This window comes from Lontra canadensis, unplaced genomic scaffold (assembly GCF_010015895.1).
Source record: "Lontra canadensis isolate GAN:19392208 unplaced genomic scaffold, GSC_riverotter_1.0 scaffold53, whole genome shotgun sequence".
NCBI classification, from domain to species: domain Eukaryota; kingdom Metazoa; phylum Chordata; class Mammalia; order Carnivora; family Mustelidae; genus Lontra; species Lontra canadensis.
Window position 1 is genome coordinate 221,965 of NW_022631047.1, and position 21,739 is coordinate 243,703.

At 34.6% G+C, this 21,739-nt stretch overlaps 1 pseudogene; it reads left to right on the top strand.

Annotated features, from left to right (window-relative positions):
* The first annotated feature begins 10,769 nt into the window (after nucleotides 1-10,769).
* LOC116877591 lies at nucleotides 10,770-15,491 on the top strand (annotated as a pseudogene).
* The last annotated feature ends 6,248 nt before the right edge of the window (nucleotides 15,492-21,739 follow it).

A 21,739-nucleotide genomic window follows, 5' to 3' on the forward strand; every position in this document is an offset into this window, starting at 1 on the left:
ACTATTCCACTTTTTTACTCTCCGCTAAAATTAAACTTTGTGCCTATTTGCTCTTAGTGTCTGACAAAAATTGATGTTTGCCAAATATGTTGGATATTATCCCTGGAAACACAGTAGACTACTTTTTTTTTTTTTTGCCATATTTCTACACTGTCAGGTGTGACTATGTAGCCTCTGTTATAGTTAACAGAATGGCTGTGGAAGTGATGTGCACCATTTTTAAACCTGGCCTATAAAATATCTAATACATGATTCACCAACGCTTTTTCCCCCATCTACCAGCCAGATGCAATGTTTAATGATTCTGTAAGCTTCACATTGGTGATGAATGAAGCTGATTTTCCATCTCAGCTATAGTCTTCATCCAAACATGGCAGTCACAGGAAACTTGATAAAGCTTCTTCCTTGTCCCACCTCAACTCAGTTGTCACCAGACTGGACAGGTAAAATATTACAGAACTATCCCTGTCAGTTAGTTAAGGGAACCACATTCATAGTTACCTCTATTTTAGCTAAATGGATGAAATTATGACCTCTACTAAAGAATCGCTAGAAGTATGTACTGTTGAATTTAATGGTATGAATATTATGTCTTGACTATTGGCATTCTCTTCATCAGACACCTATAAATTCAAATCTAGCCCAGAAAACCATATGAGGAAAATAGTACTAAAAATAATATATACAAAAAAATGTACAAAGTTGTTAAGTTATAATACTACCCACCCCTCTTTCACATCTCCTGGTCCTATAAATATTTCCAGTTAAGTCCCCATATTACTTCCTTTCATCTTCACTGTGAGGAGACAATTATTTAAATAAAATTTTATTTTTATTTAAATTTTGTCAACCACTTTTTTAAATAACTAGTGTTTAACTGCCCTTTCCAATTTTCAAGGAGGCCATTGCATTGAGAGCATTATGGAATATAATATGTCTATATAATATTTTGTTTTTCTTGACCCTTTGTGTACATTGGTAAGAGTAAAATATGTAACTGTATCAGAAGGAATATATTCCATATACTCTACAAGGGATTGTGCAAATAAATGTAGTCCCTCAATCTCTTGCAGATTCCCTAAGCTTAAATTTAGTCCCCTGTACAAAGGTTTGCCATTCTAAATCACAATCCTCACTACATTTGGAACTCTTACAAGCTAGGATAAATTGAATAAATCTGAATGAGCATTTTAAGATGTGCATGTCGGGGCACCTGGGTGGCTCAGTGGGTTAAGCCTCTGCCTTCGGCTCAGGTCATGATCTCGGGGTCCTGGGATCGAGCCCCGCATCGGGCTCTCTGCTCAGCAGGGAGCCTGCTTCCTCCTCTCTGCCTGCCTCTCTGCCTACTTGTGATCTCTCTCTCTCTCTCTCTCTCTCTGTCAAATAAATAAATAATCTTTTAAGATGTGCATGTTGAGCTAAAGTGGCTTTCTCACACATTACAATTGATATTTCACTAGTAATTCTTTAGTGACATCTTAATAATTGATCTTTATTCATCTTATTCTTTGAAAGTATGTTTCTCTGAAGATCTGTCATTAGTTAATCCCTTCACCAGGTCATGTCTTCCTTTCTGCTACCATATACCCTGCCCCCTGAGTCCTTGGTCACAGCTTTGACCCAACACTACTAAGGCCAGGCTGTCACCACTCTGCACTCCAACCCTGGGGCCTAAAATGCAGCTATGACTAGACTGCACTGTTCTATGCCCAGCCCACTGGGGCACTACTGCTCCCTCCCTAGAAGTGGAAACACTGCCCCCCACCTAGTGGGCACTCTCACACTCATTTGGAGACTCAAGTCTTTTCCCACCAAAGCCAGTTTGAAAAAGCTGCAAGAGGCAACTGCTGCCTCAAATTTGTAGACATCAGTGCAAAACCAGTAGAAACATGAGACACCATCAGGGAAGCACAGTACTGAGAACAATGTACTGTTTCCAGTACTGAGAACAAAGAAATGGAAATCTATGAGTTACGTGAAGTAGATTTCAAAATAATTATTCTGAAGCGGATGAATTATATACTTGAAATTGGCTGGGAAATCTTAAGCATTCTCACCACAAAATTAAAAATTATATATATATAAGGTAATGGATGTGTTAATTCACTTGATTGTGGTATTCATCTCACAATGTATATGTGTATTAAATCACCATATTTGATTTTATTTGCCAATTATTCCTAATAAATCAGGAAAAGAGACACCTACATACAAAAAATAATCAATTAATAATTAAAATAGAAATAGAAAGGCCCATGAAATATAAAAAGAGAAGAATCATAAAAATCTGGGAGGTATTTCTGAAAACTATCAAGAGCAATCATTTTGCCTTTTCTTAAAAGATTTTTTATTTTTTATTATTTGGATAGTTATATTTACACTAAGCATTAATTACACATTTTACAGGATTAATATATATTAGAAAAATTGTCCTTATAATCTTACAAAATACTTAAAATGATGTTGAAATAAAAGAAAAGAAAGTTGCACTTTGCCTTGTAATCTGGTACTTATTATTGCATACCTGGCCTCTTTCTGATGTTAATGTTATTTATATCTGTGTCTCAGGATATTTTCTCCAGCTCTGTTTGTTCCACTCTGTATTTCCAAAATCTTACATAAGAGATACATTAATAATGTTTAGTAATAACCACCAAGGACATATGTGCTTATTTCACTTAAATGAAAATGGGGTCAATTTTACCAATTCAGAAATATTTTCCTGTGCTAGAAATATCAGAATATCAATTTTTACAGAAACAGAGATCCTTACATACCCATTTAAACTATTATAAGCTCTGTAGTTAACAGGGTAAAGAAAATTTCTCCTGGGCTCACAAGGAGGCAAGCTTCCTGCTGAAAAACTCTTCGTCTTCCATAGATGATGGATCACTTAGTGAAAACTGCAATTGCTAAGCTCTCTGTGTAAGTCTGTATTCACAGAATGAGCAATCAGAGCCCACCCACCTATCTCCATGATAAGACATTCCTGGATGACTTTTTTCACCCTTTGCAACTTTAGGGTTCACTAAACATCTGAGATCATGACTATCAGAAAAGTGATTTTTGGCTTTTTTTTCTTCCTTGAACTCTAGAATGATGTTTTCTCTGGGGAAAGTGTCTAAAACAAAATAACAGATTTGATGTGTTATTTTAATAATTTATGAAAGGTTTCGACAACCATTAATGAAGTGTGACTTTTCAGGATGAGTGACAAATATATGACAGTCACTGACAACCTGTTTTTATGTATCAATACAATGAAGATCATCTAGAATGAAGATCATCATGGAATTTGGGAGGACACTCTTAAGCATCCTCTGCCATAATCACACCCTCATTTTAAGCAAGAAGTATGCAAAAAAATAAAAATTAAAAATTAACAAAAACTATGCATAAAATGTGTAAATTTTATCTCCATTGAGAGATTCATTTGCCGACATTTTACCAGTGGGTGATCTTACTTTCTAATAGTCATTTACATTTTAATGTAAAGTCTATTTTTAATTTCTTGTATCTTAATGTCAATGTCAATTTCATGACAGTGTTCTTAATAATGCAAATAATTAAAAGCTGGGATAAAATGGTGTGTCTGTGTGGTTTTTTGTTGTTGTTGTTTTTAAGAAAAGATACCATCTTCAGTACATGCAGGCTGAATGAGGTGCCTCGGGATGAGTTAATTATCTGGAATTGTGGTGATGGGAATGGAGGAAATGTGTCTGAGCTGCAGATCCAGTTCCTATCTATATCACCGTTGGAAATTCTGTGTTGTCCCTTAACCTGGTATTGACATGCCACTGTTAGCTGTGACCTGTTCTTACTCTCATTTTGCTTTTCTATATTCTTTAGGCTAAACTATGGGACTAGGTACAAAGTGGAAGATGATATCTGTCCTTTCTAATTATTAAGAAGGAAACTTTTTAAGGCAACCAAGTTAAACTCCATGTAGCCATCTAACTGAGGCCTCTAAAGCAAATGCTTTTAATTCAGCAACGTGGGAGAACGACCAAGTATTCAATGATTGAAGATGGGGAGTACTTGAGTTAGGTGCTATGTAAGTAATCAGATCAGAGAAAGGGCCAAATACATAATACTAATTGACCCAAAGAATTTCAAATAATTGAATCAGTTTGGTACATCTGAAACTAATGTGATATTGTGTGTCAACTATACTCATATAAAAAAACTTTATAAATAAATAGGAGGCTCTTGGGTGACTCATCCAGGTAAGTGTCCAGGTCTTGATTTCAACTCAGGTCATGATCTTGGGGTGATACGACCAAGACCTACACTGGGCTCAGCATTCAGTGGGGAGTCTTCTTGAGAGTCTCTCTTTCTCCCTCTGCTTTTCCCATGTCTCCCACTCCCTCTCTCTCTTTCTCTCAAAATACATAAATCCTATATACTATGAAGTATTATGCCTCCATCAGAAAGGATGAATACCCAACTTTTATATCAACATGGATGGGACTGGAAGAGATTATACTGAGTGAAATAGGTAAAGCAGAGAGAGTCAAGTATCATATGGTTTCACTTATTTGTGGAGCATAAGGAATAACATGGAAGATATTAGGAGATAGAGAGAAGTGAGTTGGGGGAAATTGGAGGTGAACCATGAAGAGACTGTGGACTCTGAGGAACTGAGGATTTTAGAGGGCCGGGGGGTGGGAAGTTGGGTAAGCCTGGTGGTGGGTATTATGGAGGGCATGTATTGCATAGAGCACTGGGTGTGGTGCATAAACAATGAATTCTGGAACACTGAAAAGAAATTTTTAAAAAATATGGTAGTGACATAAAAACAGACACATAGACTAGTGGAACAGAGTAGAGAGCCCAGATATGGACCCTCAACTCCCTGGTCAAATAATCTTCAACAAAGCAGGAAAAATATACAGTGGAAAAAAGACAGTCTCCTAAATAAATGGTGCCGGGAAAATTGGACAGCTATGTGTAGAAGAATGAAACTCGACCATTCTCTTACACTGTACACAAAGATAAACTCAAAATGGATAAAAGACCTCAACATGAGGCTGGAATCCATCTCCTAGAGGAGAACATAGGCAGTAAACTCTTCACAATTGGCCACAGCAATGTCTTTCAAGACATGTCTCAAAGGCAAAGGAAACAAAAGTGAAAATGAACTTTTGGGACTTCATCAAGATCAAAAGCTTCTGCACAGCAAAGGAAACAGTCAACAAAACAAAGAGGCAACACACGGAATAGGAGAAGATATTTGCAAATGACAGTAAAGACAAAAGGCTGATATCCAGAATCTATAAAGAACCCCTCAAACTCAACACACACAAAACAGATAATCATGTCCAAAAATGGGCAGAAGACATGAACAGACACTTCTCCAAGAAGACATATAAATGGCTATCAGACACATGAAAAAAATGTTCATCATCACTAGCCATCAGGGAGATTCAAATTAAAACCAAATTGAGATACCACCTTACAGCAGTTAGAATGGCCAAAATTAGCAAGACAGGAAACAACATGTGTTGGAGAGGATGTGGAGAAAGGGGAACCCTCTTCCACTGTCAGTGGGAATGCAAGTTGGTGCAGCCTCTTTGGAGAACAGTGTGGAGATTCCTCAAGAAATTAAAAATAGAGCTCCCCTATGACCCTGCAATTGCACTACTGGGTATTTACCCCAAAGATACAAATGTAGTGAAAAGAAGGCCCATCTGTACCCCAATGTTTATAGCAGCAATGGCCATGGTCGCCAAACTGTGGAAAGAACCAAGATGCCCTTCAACGGACGAATGGATAAAGAAGATGTGGTCCATATACATTAGGAGTATTATGCCTCCATCAGAAAGGATGAATACCCAACTTTTGTAGCAACATGGACGGAACTGGAAGAGATGATGCTGAGTGAGATAAGTCAAGCAGAGAGAGTCAATTATCATATGGTTTCACTTATTTGTGGAGCATAACAAATAGCATGGAGGACATGGGGAGATGGAGAGGAGAAGGGAGTTGAGGGAAATTGGAAGGGGAGGTGAACCATGAGAGACTATGGACTCTGAAAAACAATCTGAGGGGTTTGAAGCGCCTGGGGGTGGGAGGTTAGGGGAACCAGGTGGTGGGTATTAGAGAGGGCATGGATTGCATGGAGCACTGGGTGTGGTGCAAAAAACAATGAATACTGTTATGCTGAAAATAAATAAATTAATTAATTTTAAAAAATAGGCAAATGATTTAAACAGATACCTTACCAAGGAAGATATACAGATGGCAACTAAATGCACCAAAAGATAATGAACATATGAGCTATTGGGTGTACAAAGATTAAAATCACAATGAAATACCACAACACCTACTAGAATGTCTAAAAGTATAAAAATTGATCATATAAAATAAGTGGACCATGTGGAGTGCCGGGGTGGCTCAGTCAGTTAAGTTTCGGTCTTCAGCTCAGGTCATGACCCCAGAGTGCTGAAATCAATCCCCACATTAGGCTCCCTCCCTCTCCTCCCTGCTCTGGCTCTCTCTTACTGTCTGTCTCTCTCTCTCTCTCCAATAAATAAATAAAGTCAAAGAAAGAAAAAAAAGAAGAAAGAAGGAAAGAAGGAAAGAAAGAAAGAAAGAAAGAAAGAAAGAAAGAAAGAAAGAAAGGAAGGAAGGAAGGAAGGGAGAGAGAGAGAGAGAAAGAAAGAAAGAAAGAAAGTGGAAGGAAGGAAGGAATGAAGGAAGGAAAAGACTCCTACACCACTGGTGGGACTGTAAAATCATGTGACTGCTTTGGAAAACTGGTTTCTTAAAAAGTTACATATATACTTTCCATATGCCCCAGCCATTCCACTCCTAGGTGTTTATCCAATCTACAATGAAATGAAAGGATATGTCATTAGAGAGATTTGTGCATGAAGGTTCATAACAGCTTTATTTGTAAGTGCCTTAAAATTAAAATGACAAAATATCTTATATCAGGTGAATAGTAAGCAGATTATGATATATCCACAAATGGAATTTTTTCTCAGAAATAGGAGTGACTTATAGATACACATAATAATGTGGATGAATCTCAAAAACTCATGCTGAATAAAATAAGCCAGATGAAAAATGGCTGGCTATAAATAGCAGCAGTAAGAGTAGGGAGGTGGGGACCAGGAAGGAAGGATTTAAAAAGGGGCACAAGAAAACTTTGAGGAATAATTTATATATTTATGATTGTGATTATGGTGTTATTTTCTTGGGAACATACAATATGTCAAAACATAAAATTGTACACTTTAAATGTGTACATCTTATTGAATGTCAATTATATCTCAATAATGCTGTTTAAAAACTAAAAAACAAAAAAAGATAGATTTGACTCTATAAAACCATGAACTATATGCCAAAAATCAGCAATGACACTTTTAAAGACTTACTAAAATCTTAAAATTCATATTTAACTTATTTAAAAGAGCAAGATACAAATAAGCATAAAAATAAAAATAATGTACTAAAACCTAATTATGGCGACACATATTTGATCCAAAATAATCTATGGCTCTGATTACACACATTTTCTAAAAGCAGAATATTTTTATCTAGAAATTTCACTTCCACCAATCATTATCACACATGCAAAAATATTTGTATGAAAATGCTTTTGATAGAATAGTTGATAACTATGGAAAATAAAGAACACTGACATTTAATTGAGGCATTGGTTTAAAATTGCCAAAATATTCATACAGCCAACATTATTAATACTGAATAATTGGAAAAAACAAAGGCACATTATGGAATAAATTAATAAATGTTTAAATATATGAAAGCATATATTTATATTGTGGTAAAATATACATAACATAAAATTTACCATTTTGACCATTTTGAAGTGTAAAATTAGTGGCATTAAGTATATCTGTGTTACTACGCAACCATGAAGTGTATGTTTTGTATCCAATTATAAAATATGGCCAAAAATCTTTATGCATTCATAACTAATACTTATAATGCAGTTGATATATTTGGAGAAGAAAATCTGAAAAGGTAAGTTCTATAATGCAAGCGGTAGCCTTATATAATTATATAAACTTTTCCTTGTGCTTATCTGATTAAAATTAACCAATGATAATAAAACATTTATATAATAAAGGATTTCATTCATAACTAAAGGATTATAATTTTCCAAATGCCTTAGTGGATGTGAAAGTTTAAAACAAATTAACTATGTAACTTGAATGATACAGTTGCCCTCCTGACCTGTGTCAAATGATGCTCTAAAAAATCCTCCTATCTCCAAAGGCAGAGTCCCCACTGAAGCCAGTGTTACTTGTGTTTGTGCCAAACTTCATTACTCAGAAAATCAATGACTCTTGACTGTAGGTCCCCAAGGACCATTCATTTTTTTCACTCTTAACGTTTTCTGGAAATTAAAAAGATAACCCACATTTGACATGGTGTATGCATTTTTCTCTGTCGTTATGATTTAAAATTCATTTCTCCCACCAGTGGAGAGAGTTCCTGAGACCTTAGGGTAATTTATTTTCTTTTCAGTGATGGAGATAGTAAGAAAATATGTAGAGGCTTCTAACAGCATTAAGCCCATTACCAAGTCTGTCCAAGTTGTTGGAGAAAGCAAGCAAAGGGAGTTCTATGCATTCCCAGACATGTCAGTGAATATGAAGACATAAACACCTTTATAAAAATATGACTTTTAACATTGTGGTCTTGATATTGGCTATGGTGAAAAAAACAACAGAAGCTCTGATCTACGAACAGAAAAGTAAGTACAATAAAGTTTGTCTCTTTGACTGTGGTTCCCTTCATAGGATCTAGGTTATATTTACATCTAAGAAAGAAAATAGATTTGCAGTGATAATTTTAATATTTTCAGTGTATCTAAGATATATGCATGAGACTTCATTTTTTAGAATGACTTTCCCTTGTATAGATAAATGTCATTGCCTGGAGCATTGTATGCATAAGATACATAAACAAATCTGTATCTAACTTAATGTAAGAAGTATTTAGGGTAATTTTGAATAGATATCCAGCCTCAAATTTAAAATAAAGTGTCTTCCTATAAGAAGGAAAGGATAAGTGAATTGGGGGAAATTGGAGGGTGAGACAAACTACAAAAGACTGTGGACTCTGAGAAACAAACTGAGGATTTTGCAGGGGAGGTGGGTTAGGTGAGCCTGGTGGTGGGTATTATGGAGGGCACGTATTGTATGGAGCACTGGGTGTGATGCATAAACAATGCATCTTGGAACACTGAAAAAAAAAATAAAATAAAATATAAAGTAAAATAAAATAAATTGTCTTCCTATATATAGAATTATATAAGCATGCACTCATATTCCTCTTCCCATCCCTGAAAAGAACACCATAATGACTGAAATGACAGCATCCCATGACAGAGTCCTGTGCTCATTTTGAAAACTCATTAGAAAGACAGAATAAACAAAATCAGTTAGTTATAGTTTTGTGTCAACTTACTAACTTCCATCATGAAGTAGGTTCTAATATCTTGGGGAAAAAATGACTATATTTTGAAAATTGGATAATGTTCAACATTTGGGGGCTGAGTAAGATTTCACTATAATATACATTATCTCAGAGATTCAGAGAAAACATGAAAGGAAAGTGGGTGGGCTGCAAAGTATATAAATATAAAATATTCCTTTTGCATCTCCATTTGATAGAACTATTTGATAGTGGTTGAATAAAAAACTAAATTTCCTAGAAGGATTCTAACTTTTGAGTAAACCTTGATCCTCGGCAATTTTTCCATATATTAGAAACACTGTGAATGAGGTAAATAGTCCCAAACAATTCTGCAACAAACAATTCTACCCCAATCTCAGTGAGAAGAGAACACAGTAAATTAAATAATAAAGTGAATTTGCTCATAACACAAAGAAACTCGATATGCCAGAAAAACTCAATGTTTAAGATCTTGATTGTGTATTGGACTTATCTGAATCCCCATAGGTATGACATCAATGAAAATAAAATAATTCATTCACTGGAAGATGAGAGAGGGAAGAGAAGGCAGTCATCACCTGTATCAGCAGTAAAGGTAACACAAATTCAGCTGGTAATGCAAATATTCAGAAAGATAAATAGCTAGGCTCTGTAGCAGGAGGTAGGGGAATCAGCAGGTTGTGAAGTTGTTCATAAGAATTAAGCTCACTTAACCTAAAAACACACCAAAGAACAAAAATCTTCTTTCGGAACAAAGACCTCCAGTTTTGTTTTGTTTTTAAAGATATTATTTATTTATTTGTCGGAGAGAGAGAGCAAAAGCAGGGTGAGAGGCAGGCAGAGGGAGGAGGAGGCTCCCTGCTGAGCAAGGAGCCCAATACAGGACTTGATCCCAGGACCCTTGGATCATGACCTGAGCTGAAGGCAGATGCCCAACCTACTGAGCCACTTGGGTGTCCCTAAAGACCTCTAGTTTTGCTCTAGTGTCTAAATAGTGAACCCAAGTTATATTAGCACTGTTTTTCTAAAAAGACCCAAAGTGTCAAGAGAAGATATGAAACCGAGCATGAAATTTTGTCACTCAGTTTCTCAATAGGAAAGAACTTTTTTACCCTTAAAATGACACTCCCTCAGTAATCTACTTGGTCACATAGGAAAATCCTAAGTACAGGATAGGCATAAAATGTAAGTATACATATAATATATTTATGTTAAAAGCATAATGAAATATAAAAGCTTGAATACATTATATTTTAGAACAATTAAAATAATCTATAATCAATGAGAACATTTATCTGAATATCGCATGCAGATTGGAGAGAAGTCAGAAGTCAGTGATGAGAAATGGTACAATAACAACATTCATTCTGCTGGGACTTACGGATGACCTGAGCTGCAAGTTCTGATTTTTATCTTTCTCTTTCTGACCTACACACTGAGTGTAACTGGAAACTTGACCATCATTATACTCACTTTTGTGGATTCCCACCTTAAAACACCCATGTACTTTTTCTTAAAAAATTTCTCCTTCTTGGAGATCTCATTCATATCTGCCATTATTCCCAGATATTTGTATAGCATAGCAACAGGTGACAACGTTATTACCTATAATGCTTGTGTCATCCAAGTGTTTTTTACCGACCTCTGTGGAGTATCAGAGTTTTTTATGCTAGCCACCATGTCCTATGACCATTATGTGGCCATCTGCAAACCCTTGCATTATGTGATCATCATGAGCAACAGTGCCTGCAGGACTCTCATCATCTGTTCTTGGATGGCTGGTTTATGTATAATAATCCCACCACTTAGCCTGGGTTTAAATCTAAAATTTTGTGACTCTAACATAATTGATCATTTTGGCTGTGATGCATTTCCCTTAGTAAATATCTCATGTTCAGATACATGGTTCATGGAATGGACAGTTATAATCTGTGCTGTGCTGACCTTGAATATGACACTTACATGTGTGGTTCTGTCATATGCTTATATCATCAAGACAATTTTTAGGTTCCCTTCTGTTCAACAAAGGAAAAAGGCCTTTTCAACCTATTCTTCCCACATGATTGTGGTCTCCATCACCTATGTCACATGCATTTTCATCTATATGAATCCTACAGCAAAGGAAAAAGTGCCCATTAATAAAGTGGTTTCACTACTCACTTTCTCTATTTCACCTACATTGAACCCATTTATTTATACTTTGAGAAACAATCAAGTTAAGAAAGCCTTTGAGGGGCGCCTCGGTGGCTCAGTGGGTTAAGCCACTGCCTTCGGCTCGGGTCATGATCTCAGGGTCCTGGGATCGAGTCCCGCATTGGGCTCTCTGCTCAGCGGGGAGCCTGCTTCCCTCTCTCTCTCTGCCTGCCTATCTGTCTACTTGTGATCTCTCTCTGTCAAATAAGTAAATAAAATCTAAAAAAAAAAAAAAAGCCTTTGAGGACTCAGTCAAAAGAATTTGCCTTGCTCTCAATTAAATAAAAGAAATATTATTTTTAAAATATCTCAAAAACAAGAATAAATGTCCACAGGCATTTTATTTTGAAGTCTATAATCTTGTTTCTTAATAACATATATTTCTGTTACATTAATTTTCTCAACACTTTTTTAACCAACCTTCCATTGAGCCCTGCTCATGCCATTCTTGTGTTTTGATTTTTCAAACCAATATTTGATAATTTTGCATATCAATTTCTAAAAAACTATTCTGAAGAGAAATTAACTGCATGATTTTGTTACAATATATATAGTAAGAGTTATTCCTCAGGAAAATATAGGGTAAAATTGTTTGTAGCTCTTCAATATACACAATAATATCTAAACACATGTAGTAAGAGTAATTTTAGGTAAAATGTCTAAAATGGATGAATAATCACATAATTTAAAATTCATGTGAAAAAGAGTAATGGCACTTCCAATATTGAGAAAATAGATGAAAATACACTATAATGAACACACAGAAACTGGATAATATGTAATAAATATTCCCTTAACTCTATAGCTGAAATCATTGCAAAGTGGTCAACAGGAGGTGTCAGAAATAAAGATTCAACTAAAAGTACAGTAATAATCTACAAAATGACTACTGGGTACTGAGGTGAGCATAGACTGGAGGGTGGTTGCAGGACATCGCATTATGGATCACAAAGGCTTGGGCTTAAAGTCTCAGGATTAATGTGGAAAGTACTTGGGACAGGACAATAGCTGCACATTCAGTGAAAGTTTGAATTAGAAAACCAAGCTCATTTTCACAGAAAGATTACTTCGTTTCTGAAAAAAATATCATCTGCTGCGTATAGAGCTCTGAGTCAAGGGGAAAACATTCCCCAATGTATTTAATAGCCTGTGCCTACATCTAATACAAACTAAGCTCTTAAAGTCCAAATTCTGCCATAATAACCATAATATACAGAGTTTTATCTACAAAGACTGAAATATCCACATCAGTATAATTCCTTGGAAATTAAGGAATTTACATCAAATTAACTAATTGTTATCTGGAAAGTAATGAAATGCAGATATGCCATCACAAATTATTTGGAGCAATGAAAAAGCTGTAGTTAGAATTCTGTTATCTTAAATAAATTCACTTTTTAAAAATATATAAACTAGACCAAAAGTGAGGAATTTAAACTAATAAATTTGAAAAAAAAACATTGAAAACAAAAGTAAATGAAAAATGTTACTGTGGGTAGAAACTCAAATCAATTAAATTAGTTCAAAAAATCCAAAAGCCAGTTCTTTGTAAACTCTAATAGCACAGATAAACCCCACCCCAATGAATGTGATGAGTAAAAATCAGAAATGCTCCATCGTTTATTAGATCTTGGAAGATGACATAAGAAAACAAAATAATCATGATAAATATGGGAAAGAATAAATAAAACAATGGTATTTCCTTGATTTTAAAGTATTATTCATATTTTGCTTTTCTGAAATTTAGATATTTCATATAACGGATGGCATCTACTATTGTTCGTAGGCTAATTGTCAACATTTTCTTTTCAATTGTGATAAATAGTATAATGGCATGCTTTACAATTGATGCCTTAAAGTTGATGAAATTCGATATATCTTTTTTTATATTGAGGGCATTCTTACACACACAGAAAACTCAAGGAACTAATAGGAAACTAATGGAACTAGTAAGGGAATTTGGTATTCTAGCTGAAAAAATGGAAAATATTTTAAAAAGAAGTAAACTGTAATAGCAAAAAACAATAGGAAATCAATGAGCAAATGTTATTTTGGTCATAAAATGTTATCTTGGTTTAATTACCAAGAGAACAAATTTAACATAGAAGTGCAGTATATATATAAAGAAAGTATAAAATCTGTTAAAAGAATATAAAATTTAATTAGAACAAAAGAAAGACAGCCAATATTCCAGGTTGGAAATTTTCAGTATAAGCATGTGTCTGTGTGACTGCATAGATTATTTATGTATTGCAGAATATTTATTTTCATACAATCACAGAACATAGAAAATATTAAAAGAAAACAAATTTTAATGAAAGTTATCTGAAGCAGAAACTAAACAATGTAATTAGAAAGAAGAATGGGTAGAATGAGACAAAGGAAAAAAATCAAAATAAAACACTAATCATATAATCCCACTTATATATGAAGGTTTTGGTATGTATATATATATTTGGGTGAAAATAAAGAAAATTTCTTTCAAATAGATTTTCATCTACAAAATGGTAGAATATTAAATGTCTATTACCAAGCAAAAAAAAAAAAATAAGTTGCAGGGTTTTTTGTTAACTGCTGATCAATAAAAAATAAACCAAAAAAAATGCAAAAAAAGAAAACTTCTCTGAATGTATAAATGTTACATACTATACACATGATTATCTCAAGTGACACAGTAAAAACATTGGACAAAATCCAGCACCCTTTTGTGATAAAGACATTTGAAAGACTAGGAATAGAGGGTAACTTCCTCAACTTCATAAAAGCATCTACAGGTAACCCATAGTTAATGGGGAAAGATTGAATGTTTTCTCCCTATGATCAGTAACAAAAGGATATCTGCTTTCACCACTTCTATTCAACACTGTACTAGAGGGGTTTTTCCCAGGGTAATTAGAGGAAGAAAGAAAGAAAAGAAAAAAGACAGGAAATGAAGAAGGGACATGATTTAATATATAGAAAATCCACAAACAACTATTAGAACTAATAAGTGCAGCCAGTTTGCAGCATATAAGATCAATAACAAAAATTAGTTGCATTTCTATACACTAGCAAAGATTTTAAAACATCAAATTTTCCAAAGCTACTGGAAGTTCCTTTGTACTAGCCTTTCTTTTTAGTGATGGAAAGTAAAAGAAAATATTTCCTGGGCTTATGACAGCACATCTATCTTGAGGAAGTTTATGCATTGATTAAGTCACAAGGATTCTGTAACTGTGGCCATGGATTTAATCAGCAGTGAGCAGAAGCTGTCATGCAGATTTTCAACATTACATTTATTTTCAAATTTGTAGCTGTAAGAATGATTGTAGATAAACATCGAGAGTTTACAATTAATTGCTAGAAGTATAAATAAATATGATCAATTCTGTCCTTTCAGTTATATTCTCTTTTGGTGATAATTGGGTCATATTGTTTCTGGGAAATGGATTTTCCCTGTCTGTACAAAGCTGAGAGATGTGAGTTTTAATATGGATATTTACAAAATGTTATTTGGGATAGATTATACTCATTGATCATTAGTATGCATGAATAAATAGGAAGTCATCCAAAAGTAGCATAACTTGAGAGACATGAAGATGCACTGCTTAATAAAAAAAAACACTTAACAACTTGGCCCATTGCATTATTTTATTAGAAATCAAATTTTAAAACCTTTTACATATCATGCAAACAGCAATCAGTCAATAAAAATTCAGATCAGTTATACTCAACACTTGCATTGTAATGCCAGAGTTCTTACAGAAGTATAGTTTTAATGACTGGAAGAAAAATGATTCTCAGAGTCAGTTGGGTTATATTAGTTTCCAGAGAAGCCCAAGTCTTTGTACATTGGGAAGAATAGATTCAGGGATGAGGGTGGGCTGCAGAAATGGTCCTCACTGTGATCAATTGATCATTTCATCATAGAAATGATCAATTGTAAATGTCAGGAGTGGACCTACATTTATGGGAGCATTCTAGCTCTCAAGCAAACCATGATCAAGTCCATGCCCCTTGTCTTTTATAGTGACTATCATCCCTGGGATTCAACTCCGGCATTTAAGCACATGATCAGAGCTGGTACTGGCCCCGTCTCAATATGGAGAAAATATTATAAAGCAATATAGCGAAACATTTCCCATAGAAAATGAACTGGAGCCTCCAGTTCAAATTGTAGGAAATCTACTATTTTGGGAAACCCTGATTTCATTTTGAAAACATTTTAAAAGCCAGCATTAATGTGGTACATAAACAATGAATTCTGGTACACTGAAAAGAAATTTAAAAAAAAAAAGCCCTTCTTTTCACTACATCTGTATATTTGGGGTAAATACTCAGTAGTACAATTGCAGGGTCATAGGGAAGTTCTATTTTTAATTTCTTGAGGAATCTCCACACTCCAAAGTGGCTGCATCAACTTGCATTCCCACCAACAGTGGAGAGTTCCCCTTTCTCTACATCCTCTCCAACACACATTGTTTCCTGTCTGGCTAATTTTGGTGATTCTAACTGGTGTAAGGCGGTATCTTAATGTGGTTTTAATTTGAATCTCCCTGATGGCTAGTGATGATGAACATTTTCTTATGTGTCTGATAGCCATTTATATGTCTTCATTGGAGAAGTGTCTGTTCATATCTTCTGTCCATTTTTTGATGATTATCTGTTTTGTGTGCATTGAGTTTGAGAAGTTCTTTATAGATCCTGGATATCAACCTTTTGTCTGTACTGTCATTTGTGAATATCTTCTCCCATTCTGTGGGTTGCCTCTTTGTTTTGTTGACTGTTTCCTTTGCTGTGCAGAAGCTTTTGATCTTGATGAAGTCCCAAAAGTTCATTTTCACTTTTGTTTCCTTTGCCTTTGAGACATGTCTTGAAAGAAGTGGCTGTGGCTGATATCAAAGAGGTTACTGCCTATGTTCTCCTCTAGGATTCTGGTGGATTCCTGCCTCACATTGAGGTCTTTTATCCATTTTGAGTTTATCTTTGTGTACGGTGTAAGAGAATGGTCGAGTTTTATTCTTCTACATATAGCTGTCCAATTTTCCCAGCACCATTTATTGAAGAGACTGTCTTTTTCCCTGTATATTTTTTCCTGCTTTTTCAAAGATTATTTGACCATGGAGTTGAGGGTCCATATCTGGGCTCTCTACTCTGTTCCACTGGTCTATGCATCTGTTTTTATGCCAGTACCATGCTGCCTTGGTGATCACAGCTTTGTAGTAAAGCTTGAAATCAGGTAACATGATGCCGCCAGTTTTATTTTTGTTTTTCAACATTTCCTTAGCAATTCGGGGTCTCTTCTGATTCCATACAAATTTTAGGATTATTTGCTCCAGCTCTTTGAAAAATATTGGTGCAATTTTTATTGTAATGGCATTAAAAGTATAGATTGCTCTAGGCAGCATAGACATTTTAACAATGTTTATTCTTCCGATCCAAGAGCATGGAATGGTCTTCCATCTTTTTGTGTCTTCTTCGATTTCTTTCATGAGTGTTCTGTAGTTCCTTGAGTATAGATCCTTTACCTCTTTGGTTAGGTTTATTCCCAGGTATCTTATGGTTCTTGGTGCTAGAGTAAATGGAATCGAATCTCTAATTTCCCTTTCTGTGTTTTCATTGTTAGTGTATAAGAAAGCCACTGATTTCTGTACATTGACTTTGTATCCTACTACATTACTGAATTGCTGTATGAGTTCTAGTAGTTTGGGGGTGGAGTCTTTTAGGTTTTGCATATAAAGAATCATGTCATCTGCAAAGAGAGAGAGTTTGACTTCTTCATTGCCAATTTGGATACCTTTTATTTCTCTTTGTTGTCTGATTGCTGTTGCTAGGACTTCTGATACTATGTTGAACAAGACTGGTGAGAGTGGGCATCCTTGTCGTGTTCCTGATCTCAACGGGAAGGCTGTGAGCTTTTTCCCATTGAGGATGATATTTGCTGTGGGTTTTTCATATATAGATTTTATGAAGTTCAGGAATGTTCCCTCTATCCCCATACTTTGAAGCGTTTTAATCAGGAAGGGATGCTGGATTTTGTCAAATGCTTTTTCTGCATCAATTGAGAGGACCATGTGGTTCTTCTCTCTTCTCTTAATGATTTGATAACTGCCATTGTAACAGGTGTCAAGTAATATCCCATTGTGGTTTTGATTTACGTTTCCATGATGATTAGTGATGTTGAACACCTTTTTGTGTACCTCTGGCTATTTGTATGTCTTTGGGAAAATATCTATTCTGATCCTCCACCCATTGTCCATTCTTAAATTTTGTTTCAGTTTATTTTTTTTTCTTTTTTGCTATTGAGTTGTATGAGTACATTATATTATTTTGGATACTAATCTCTTATCAGATATTTGATTTCCGAATATTTTCTCCCATTCAGTAGGTTGACTTTGCACTTTATTGATGGTTTACTATGCTGGGTAAGAGTTTTTTAGATTGATGTAGCCCCATTTGTTTATTTTTCTTTGTTGCCTTTACTTTTAGTGTCAAATCCAAAACCACTGCCAAGACTGATATCAAAGATATCAAGACTGGTACCTCCTATGTGTTCTTCTAGGAGTTTTATGGTTCTAGGTCTTACATTCAAGTCTGTAGCCCATTTCAAGTTGATTTTTGTGTATGGTTGCATTCTTTTATATGTAGCTGTCCAGTTTTCCCAGAGGCATTTATTGAAGATTCTATCCTTTTCCTAGTGTATGTTCTTGGATCTTTTGTCATAAATTAATAGACCATGGCAGCATGGAAAATTTTTAAGAACATGGATCTATAGTAATTCGATTTCAAGAGCTGAAAGAACATTAAGGTATTGAACATAAGTTAATAACAATGAATGATTCAAATATAATTATATGTATATTAATCTAGAACATGTTTAGAAGAACACTGATGTATATGTCCAAATATACCAATTATGTTACTAATGTTTATTTAAATCATACCTATAAGTATATTGATATATTTGGGGGGGAAAGACTGGAGTTTTGATGCTATAATTAAGCACTATGGGTTATATGGTTTTACATATTTTTCCTTTTCCTTGTCCAAGTATAATTTTTCAATACAATAAGCAATTTATGTAACAAATCAGTAAATGAAGAATATGGTTTCTTTATGACCCTCCCTTGTGCTGTCTCTCAGTTTATGTGATATGACAGCAAAAGGAACTAAAGTTGTTTTGTAACCACATTTTTCTGTTGTCCTATGCCTATTATCTGCTGCTGCACCCTCCTGTCTCCAAGGATACTGTCTCCAAAGAAGCCATAGTTAGTGTACTCTTTTTTAACCCCAATTTTATTTCTCAGAAGATTTATTAACAACTCTGTTCTTCAGTCATCAGGGACTTTTTGTTTATTCACTTAGTTGCATTCTTATCAAATAAAGCAAATGTCAAATTAGATATAGTAATTGTGCTCACAGCCCTGAGAGGTCAAAATTGCAACTTTCTTGAAACTGGAGAAGGTTACTGACATTCCACAGCCTTGTACTATATTGTTTTTTGTTTGGTTTTTTATCCCTTTTGTGAGGGGCATTTTAATAGCAAACAAGGAATTCCATGTGACTGGTTGAAGATGGATACTACTGTGCATCTTGGAGTTGTAAATGTGACAGTGGATTCATAAACAAAAGTGGCCAGAAGTTCAGATAAAAATCTTCACCTCAACTACCATCTTCACTGTAGTAGTTTTAAAGCTTCATGTGTTTCAACAACCAGCAGAAACTATGATTCACAGTCATATAGTAAGTGAGAAAAAAAGTGTCATTTTAATTATATTTACTTTCATGTCATTTGAGTTTTATTATGCTCTAAAAAATGTTTTACCTATCTTTTAAAAATTAGAAATGAGAGTGATACATAAATGTAATATTCTGAGAGACTTTTACATACGAGAATATACTGACATTTAAAAGGATTAAAATTTGATAGCTATCCAGAAATATATTACCTGTATCATCAACCTCACCAAAAAATAAGATATATATTTACGTAATTGTATAAACGTACCCTTACTCTCTCAGAAGAATGACACATCAACTAAACTTTCATCCTCATTAGAGATCCTTAAACCCATGTCAAACATATGTTTTGAAAGTAGAATAAACAAAAACCAATTAGTCACATTTCACTGAGTCTTTTTTAAGTCTTGTATCATACCTATGACACCTTAGATGGAAAAAAAAATTTAGAGCATAGAATAATATCCTATGGAGATAGGACTGAGTATGTTTAGTCAATACCATGATGTATGCATTGCTGAGAAATTAGAAACTGGGTTGGAGGAAGGTAGGAGATGGGCAGCAGAAATACTTCTCCCACATATCAATTTGATTTACTACAGTAGTTGAATGTATCTCTTGATTTCCTTAGAGTGTTCTGTCAGACCAACCATGAGCTTAGTTCAGTTCTTTCTTCTGTTTGGTACCATCATCCTGAGGCCTTAACTGGTTTTGCTCCTTAGAGCCAACCCTGTTCCACATCAGTAAAACAATACATTAGTGATAAGCACCGGATGTTATATGCAACTAATGAACCATTGAACACTACATCAAAAATTAATGTTGTACGATACAGTGGCTAACTGAACAAAATTTTTAAAATTTTTTTTAAAAAATACATTAGGGAGTTGAGGGAAATTGGAAGGGGAGGTGAACAATGAGAGACTATGGACTCTCAAAAACAATCTGAAGGGTTTGAAGAGGTGGGGGTGGTGGGAGGTTGGGGGAACCAGGTGGTGGGTATTAGAGAGGGCACGGATTGCATGGAGCACTGGGTGTGGTACAAAAACAATGAATACTGTTATGCTGAAAATAAATTTTAAAAAATGATTAAAAAAAACAGAAACAATTCTATATTAAAGAAAGAAAATACCCCTGGGGCTAATAATATATGTTAATTAAAAAATTAAAAATTATTTTAAAAAATAAAATAAAATAAAAGTAAAAAAAAGAAAGAAAGAAACTTGCACTCAAATAAATATTTTTCCATGAAAGAGAGTTATAAACCTTACAATTATGGAAAAACATCTAAAATACCAAAATAGGGCGCCTGGGTGGCTCAGTGGCTTAAAGCCTCTGCCTTTGGCTCAGGTCATGATCCCAGGGTCCTGGGATCAAGGCCTGCATCGGGCTCTCTGCTCAGCGGGGAGCCTGCTTCCCTTCCTCTCTCTCTGCCTGCCTCTCTGCCTACTTGTGATCTCTGTCTGTCAAATAAAAAAAAAATCTTAAAATACCAAAACAAAAATTATAAAATTTGTAACTACATCAAACTGAAAATAACCAAAACTTTTAAATGTTACAGATAAGCCTTTCTCAAAAAATACACAAAGTTAAAGGGAAGATGATGAAAATGGATAACAAAAAAAGAATAAGAAAGAAAGAAAGAAAATGGGTAACTATCCTGAAGACTTCAAATATTTTGGCATTGAAAAAAAAAAAAAACCTGCCAGATGTATACACCAAATTGAAATGCTAACAGAGAATGTCACTAAAATAAGCAAACACTTGCCAAAAAAATAAAGTGAAAGAAATCAAGAAAATAAAAATAGCTAGATACATAGGACCTTGGAAACTTAAAAAAGCTCCCAAAAGGAGTATGAAAAGCTAAACATAAAGGTGTTCCATCTTTTGTGATATAAAGACACACATTGGAAGAATACAAACTGTTTATCACATTTTCTCCAAAAAAAGAACTTCAGACAGCTCATCATCTGAAACTGTTTTCCCCATCTCACCATTCTCCATGCTTTAAGAATTAGAACTGACATTTCCCCTCTGTGTCATATCTAAACTTTTCCAATTGCTGTTTCCCCATCTAAATATATTCTCCTCATTCTTTATTGGCTCACTCTTATTTTCCTTTTGTTTTAAATTTAAAAATCATTCAGATTTCTCAAAAATAAATAAATAAATAAATAAACATTAACTACCCTATGATCCAGTAGTCCCACTTCTGGGTATATACCCAAAAGAACTAAAATCAGGATCTCAAAGAGATATCTGTCCTCTCATGTTCATTGCAGCTCTATTTGTGATAACTAAAATGCAGAAACATATGTATATCAATCTATATGTCCATCAATTGATGAATATTTTAAAAACTTAATGATGAATATTAAATGTGGCATATACTATG